Raw genomic sequence first — 7,415 nt, 5'->3', positions numbered from 1 at the left:
GTAAATTCACATTACTGACATAAGAAACAAAACCTTTGACATATCATTCAACAAAGGCTTCTTAGAGGACAAGGAGTGCTTTTATCAGAAATATTATTGAGGAAATGTGGAATTATGTCTGAATCAAGCCAGCAGACTAACATGCTGTGACTGCCTCAGAGACAGACATGGGAAAACCATGACAGATAAAATGAGAGCATGTCATTATGGTGAAGCTGGTACTCAATTCAGCCAGAGAAAAACTTAAAAAGAACATTTGAGGCTGGCTGGAAAGAGAAGAATGTTATGACATGCATGAGTAAAGCCAGCTGATAGAATGAGCTGCCTCAAGAAGCTGTTTGAAGAAATCCTAGAGGGTGTTCAGCTATAGAATAAAAAGCACCCTGGGCTCTCAAAGCAGCTCACTGCAGAGCCTGGAGCAGGCTCCAGCTGCTCCTGGCACTGGACACACACGTGGAGCCTCCCCTCAACACTTTGGGGACACACAGGACATCCCCCTTGCCCTCAGCCACCATGTTGGCACTGGAATGGCACTAAAACCCGGAGAAACAGCAAGTCTCAATGTCACTGCCTCCACAAAGAAATTTTCATTTTGTGTTGCACGGTAACACCTTTCCTGTACCTCAGCTTTCAATAAAGGCATAAGATGAAAATTCTTAATTTGAAAAACCAAAGGTTATAATTACTGTCAAAACTAAAACTTTTTCTAGCGGCCTTTAGGATTAGTTACACTTTCTTTTGTCTGCACACCTGCTGATATTAACTTACATTCATTTCCTCTGCAAGCTGAGGGGTCCTCTTATGTTACTTGGATTCAATAAAATCTATAAAGGAAACTGTTGCTGTAACTCCTAATATACTCAACAACACTAGATAATTTGCAGCCTGACTCATACACTGCTTAGTCCATGCATGACCCTTGGTTTGGCTTTGATATCCAAAGTACACCCACAAAGTGGGTCAGGCTAAACAGGTTTTACTGTGCTTTTTATGGGGGTGGGAAACACTTGACTTTCCTTCCATCATTTGTCAGTCTCGCCCTGTTTATCTTTCAAAAAACAATGACAGAGGACAAAGCATCCAAAACCTCATTGTTTGAACACTTTTTAAAAGCACAGCCTAATGCAATATGTAATGGGTTTACATTCATTTCTGCAAGTCAAAAACTGCTAGGGTGAGACTGGGACTATTTACAGTAGCTGCTGGAAGCTGCTAACAGGCCTATCAGTTGCAGAGAAATGGAGCATTTTCACTCCAAATACCTAATGAGGCATGAAATCGGGGGGCAAACAGTGTGGTTTTAGGTCAGTGATTTGTCAGAAGGCCATAAAACTGATGGACAATGCAACTGCCTCCCATGCCTTGAGGAAAAAAAAAATCACTCTCAAAAGTAAAACCACAAAAGATATAAATAAACTTTATTTCAGTAAAGGTTTCACGGTCTAACTGTCTTATTTCTAAAAGGATTTCAAGGAACCATGGTAATTCCCATAGCTACAGCTGACAGAAAATTTTGATGTACAGTGAGTCACGGAGCAGAGCACTGCAGAACTGAAGAACAGTCACAGAATTTCTTGCAGAGCCCAATCCTTGCAGCAGAAGACGACTGAAAAAAAAAGAAAGCTAAGCTCCAAGAATCATTTCTTTGGTTTGTGCATACACTCAGCTGCAGTGACCATTTTAATATCAAGATAAAAATACGTGCAACTCACTTCATAGTCAAATGTCAGAGTCAGTTTCTGACGTTCCCTGCCACAAACATTTCAGGACTTGCTGCTCCATGAGTGGAACTGGGGAAGCGTGGCAGAACCCATGAGTCAGGAACAGAAAACTTCGCAAGCAAACATCCTCTTGCGGTAAAACACTCTAAAACATGTGTCACATGTGAATTTTGCAGCAACAAAACATTGCACAGGAGACCTCAAGTCCACACTGAGGCTCGTGAGGTGCTGTTACTTTGCTACTGCTCTGCTCCAGGATTTCAGCAAGCCATTCAACTTCTCTAAGTAATATTGCTGGGGACCTTCTCAATGAGATAACCAACTGGTGATTGTTAAGATAGGTGTGATTTGCCCTGGAAAATATCCTTTTATTAATACAGTGTGCATCAGCTACCCATAGTAGCAGTGCTATGCCAGTATAGCCATGTCACAGAGTAAACGTTTGCCTTGAATAAAAATATCACAGGAAAATTTCTCCCTCTACAGACAACATCACACACAAGAGTTTCCAAAAATTGGCTCATAATCAATCACTGCTAGTTATATATTTATTTTCCCACTAATATTATTATTAAATAGTTATTTTGCTGGATGGGTTTCCCAAAACTAGGGCTTAACTAGAGTGCTTTGCACTGGCTGCTGGCAGCCACAGAACTGACCATTCTCGACCTAAATGCTGATCTGTTCCTTTCTTCTCCTCAGCTTTGGTGCTCCATCAAGGCAGCATTAATTGAAGGCAAATAGCATCAAAGAAATGCTGAGTAACCATGAATCAAGCCCTACTATTTAACAGGAAAAAGCTGTGGAAGGCTTCCTGGAGTGCTGTGTGATCCACAAACCCACACTCACACTGACATAAAGCCCACTCACAGATCATTTATTCATGACACCTTTGCTCCCTGGGACATCAGGGTGCACTGGGGAGAAGTAACACCCAGACAAATGATTCAGCATGCACCAAGTCAAAAAAAAAGAAAAAATAGTCGTTTTCTCTATTTGATTCTTCACCAGCTGTCAGATTAACCACCTTCATTTGCCATCAAGCCAAGCATGGAGAGGACATTTTTCTTAGGAAAGGACAAACCCTAAATTCCTTGAGCACCCTAACCAGTTACCAGTGAGTAACCATTGACTGTCTTAGGGCTGTGCAAGGATTGGATGCTCTGGAAGTGACTAGAAAGAGGCTGAATGAGATTGCTTTTAGCAATGTCCCTGCTTTTTGAATCAGAAATAAATTCAATGCCTTTGGAGATGGGTAAAAGAAACTCCCAAACATTGGGTTTGTGTCCCAAACTGGCACAGAGTGGCTGCACCAAATCCAAGTTTCTGAGCACATTCCCTCCAGCCCCAAAGCAGGGAACACAGAAGAGCAGCAGGGTGATGCTGCATCATCTGTGAAGCTGCTCAGACAAGAGGAGCAGGCTGGAAGCAGCAGCCAAAATCCTCCTCGACACAACGATCTCACCGAGCAGGGAATGTTCCAGGCTATAAATTTATAAGGACTGTCACGAAATCGGCCTGGAAAGGGCAGAAGATTCCCAAAGAGGCATCCCAAGGTCCATGCCAGTAAAGCAGAGGATTGTCTTCGTGAGACAGCAACACTCAAAGTGTTGAGGGGGATTTTAAGGGATTTTTTCAGCCTGACAGAATTTCTGCTATTTCTAGATACCCCAAAACCTCCACATAATATGAAACCACATATTCAACAGTTGTGTGCCAAAATGTAAATGCGAATTTAAATAATCAGAAGTCTTTATAACATTGCCAAATGAAAATTAAAAAAAAAAACAACAAAAAACAGAACAACTAGGCCAGAGAGCGATTTGAGACACTGCATGCATGCTAGTATATCCATAGCTAACAAAATAAAACTTATTAGCATGCTACAAAATATGCCAAGGTAATTTTTAAGATTTTTTAAAATGAGTTTTATGGTGTTACCCAGACTTTCAATGACTTAAAGATTTGATGTGAAATAAACAGCTCTGTTTGTGACATTACTTGATGACTTTTGGATAAAATACAGCACTTGGCATCACATTATCTACAAGGAAAACTCAAGTAGGCTATTTATTTCCCTTTTTCCATTTATGTCTAAATGCTCTCTACCAAAACTATCAGCTTTTTTCTGCCTTTTTCCCTGCAACAATTGCTCTCTATATCTCTGACTTCGTGTTTCTGAAAGAGTAGATAACAATATTTCATAAGAAAATCACAGAGAAACTCAAAGCAAACAATATCTATGCCTACTTGGTGTTCCAGCACATTTTGTAGGAGCTAGCCAGAGATGTTTGCCTTGAAGAAAAGTAATAGGATCCCTGGTGGTAGCAAAAATATATAACCACAACTACATTCAGGTTGTTTTTTCCCCAAATATGCCAAATAAAATAAAGTGGGTGTTTTATTTCTATTTGACACTAAAGTTTAAAAAAAATCCACTCAATGAGATAGTGATCCTATACTAGTGGAATATCTTAGCCTGTTTCATTTTAATGAAAAACCAATTTAACAGCATCCTCAAACTTGCTTAGGCTGAAAGAGAAATTAAATCTGACACTTTCCACTATTCTAGACCAGGCTGATTTCTAGACCAGACTAACTGGATATCATACAGGTGAACAGAATCTCTAGGAGGTTTTTAAAATAAGGTGTAAGATCTTAAAATAACGCTGAACAGTGGTCAAATGATAGATATGAAAAATTTTTGCTTGATTACCTTTGAAATTTGACGTGAGCTGCCTGGAGTTTATACTATATTGAATACAGTTACACATGGCTTTTTTCCGAGTCTATCACAAAGCTTTTTGCAGACAGCAACAAGTCTGTCACTGCATTAAGCTCTGGAAATCAAGGCAATGGAAAACCAGCAATTTTTAAGTGATCATGTATGTCAACACTGCTTTATGCAGTTTTTACACGTGAGGGAACTGAGGGACACACAAATCACTGACTTAGTGAGCAGACACAAACTGGAGAGAGTAGGACTTGTGCTACTGCTCAACCAAAAAGCCATCAAAAATTACCTTGACATGCATATTGCTTTGCAGCATGAGCTTTCACATTTTTCAGATACCCTTATGAGTGAAAATGGTAAATGGAGCCAACCTACACTGGCAGAGAAACAAATTTAAATTCCCCCCTGCCACAGCTGAGACAGCCACAACTCACAGAGTGCCACCATCCAAGTGCAGAGAGTTTCAGCCCACAGAGAACAGCACTGCACCACTTCAGAAGGCTGCAAATGCCTCCTCTTGTTGTCCTTCAGCCTTTTATACCCCTCATGCACTGCCCCTGTGTGCCCTCTGCTCCCTGTGTGATTGCTCGGCACCCTGGGCACCCCATGGCTTTTTACCTTTAATATTCTTCACCTGCTTTTCACAGCTGGAGCCAACTAGGGATCAGGCTCAGCTGCAGCCCCACTCCCAGGCACCACAAACTCTGTGCCTATGCCCACCCAGAATCACCAGAATATGAGAATATTTCTACCACACCCAGTTCCACTTCTTCATCCTTATTGAGGATCCTTTAAATCCCAAAGCTCTCCCTCATTAAAGCACCATCCCATTTACACAGAGGACAGCTAATGTGATCAACCAAACCCAGCCTAAATCCATGGCTGGCAGATTTGTTAATTCCCAAATAACCTGGGAGCAGCCCCATCCAGTCAGCCTCACATATTGACACTAACAGTGAAAAAGTGAACACACCTCACTGCCCTTCCTAGATTTATGTAATACAAATTGATGTCACAACCTGTAGCTCAAATATCTCCCCTCATGAATTATTCCCCTCCATTAACTCCACATATTTCATCCTAAGCCACACAAGTCAGCAGAAGCAGCCTCATTGAGGCTTTCTTGAACGACAGCACTTCACAGTCTCTCTGCTGACCCACTGCATGATTTAATATCTGGAATTTACAATGGTTTTCTTTAGTGGTCAGATGGAGAAACAGCAAATGCCACAACCTACATGATGTTACACATATTAAAGCTTCACATTCCCATGCTTTAGAACCCTGGCTATCTCCTGAAGCAGGGATAAAATAATTTCTCCACAGGCTTTTAATTATTTTCAGACCACAATCCCACCAATTCTTCAACACTGTTCAAAAGCTTAGGTAAAAAGGTATCCTGATTTAGAGTCTTGCATTCTAAAGGCAATTTCAGTGTCATATTTCTATATGAAAATACCCTCTCCCTAATCTCTTTCCTAGTACTGACAAAAGCTACTGTAAATAACAAACTTTTTAAAAAAACAAACAAAAACCACTTTGCTGCTTTGGGTCTTTTGTGATGTTTCTACTCCATGTGCCCAGCTGGGTTCAGTACTCCATTTTCTAATATATAAAAACAGCAAAAATATACCAAAGTGATAAAAACCTACCACTAGGTCTCAAGAGAGCACCTAGCTCTATACCCAAATATTTATGGGTAAATAAAGCTGAGCTTCTATTACGCAAACTGCTGCCTCATCTCAGTCCCAAATGATTTCTTTAGCACTGTCAGCACAGCTGTGAAACCCCATGGAATTCACTGTTCTGGTGCTTACACCAGTTCCTATGGCTCACTACAATTCTTTATTTTAGGTTCTTGCCATGCCTTTCTGTATTTGCCCTAAGAATCAGCTTCCTTACTATTAACACCCACTGGAGATCTGTAGGAGAGCAGTTATTTAGTTAGACCAACAAAACCTTTGTATGGGCATTAAGAGGTAATATGAGGCTTTATTTTAGATATCACTAGTGCCATCATAATTTGAAACATTAGAAATTTAAGCCACTTATCAGGGCAACTGTGTTCTGTTTGCTCTTTGAACTCTAGAACGAACTTTGTTCTAAAAACTAAAAACTCCAAGAATAACCAGGGTGTGCTGTCATTATTTAGACGTGGACCAAGTGAAGGCAGGTGAAATTTTCCTATCTCCTCCCTGATAAGTCCATTATTGTCCTGAAGGATGGAAGAGACCTTCAGGATCATCCCAGCACAACCACCACACCACCGACACACCTCTTGAACACACAGCGGAATTTATTTTAAAAGGCCAACCAACCAAAAAACTCAAACCCAACCATTCAAAAAAAGTAACTTTTGAGGGATATTCTAGTGACCAAAAAAAGAGTGACAGACTTTTGAGAAACGTTCTGGTGGCCAAAAAAAGTGACAGACTTTTGAGAGACGTTCTGGCGACCAAAATAGAGTGACAGACTTTTGAAGGATGTTCTGGTGACCCAAAGGCCGTGTTGGGTTTTTCCCCTAAATGAAGAGACAGATTTGAGGGGGTTTGGCTTTGTTTATTTATTTATTTAAAACAAAGAACAGCTTTGGTAAGAACTAATTTTGGAGTTGGGGTGAGACGAGAAATAGAGGCTGAGGGTGGAAGCACATAGTATCCCGGGAGAGCACAGGTGACATCTGGGACAGCAGAGGGCATTTCCAGGACAGCACAGGGCATTGCCAGGATAGCACAGGGCATTCCCGGGACAGCACAGGGCATTCCCGGGATAGCACAGAGCACTCTAAGATAGCACAAGGAATCCCGACATAGCACAGGGCATTCACGGAATAGCACAGGACATTCCCAGGACAGCACGGGGCATTCCCAGGATAGCACAGGGAACCCCGGGACAGCACAGGCAACTCCCAAGCCCCGGCGAGGCCCCGGCCCCGGTCAGCGCCGGTCCCCCTCAGCCCC

The sequence above is a fragment of the Geospiza fortis genome, unplaced genomic scaffold (assembly GCF_000277835.1).
Source record: "Geospiza fortis unplaced genomic scaffold, GeoFor_1.0 scaffold113, whole genome shotgun sequence".
NCBI classification, from domain to species: domain Eukaryota; kingdom Metazoa; phylum Chordata; class Aves; order Passeriformes; family Thraupidae; genus Geospiza; species Geospiza fortis.
The sequence above is the reverse complement of the archived record's forward strand: the minus strand, read 5'-3'. Positions refer to the sequence as shown.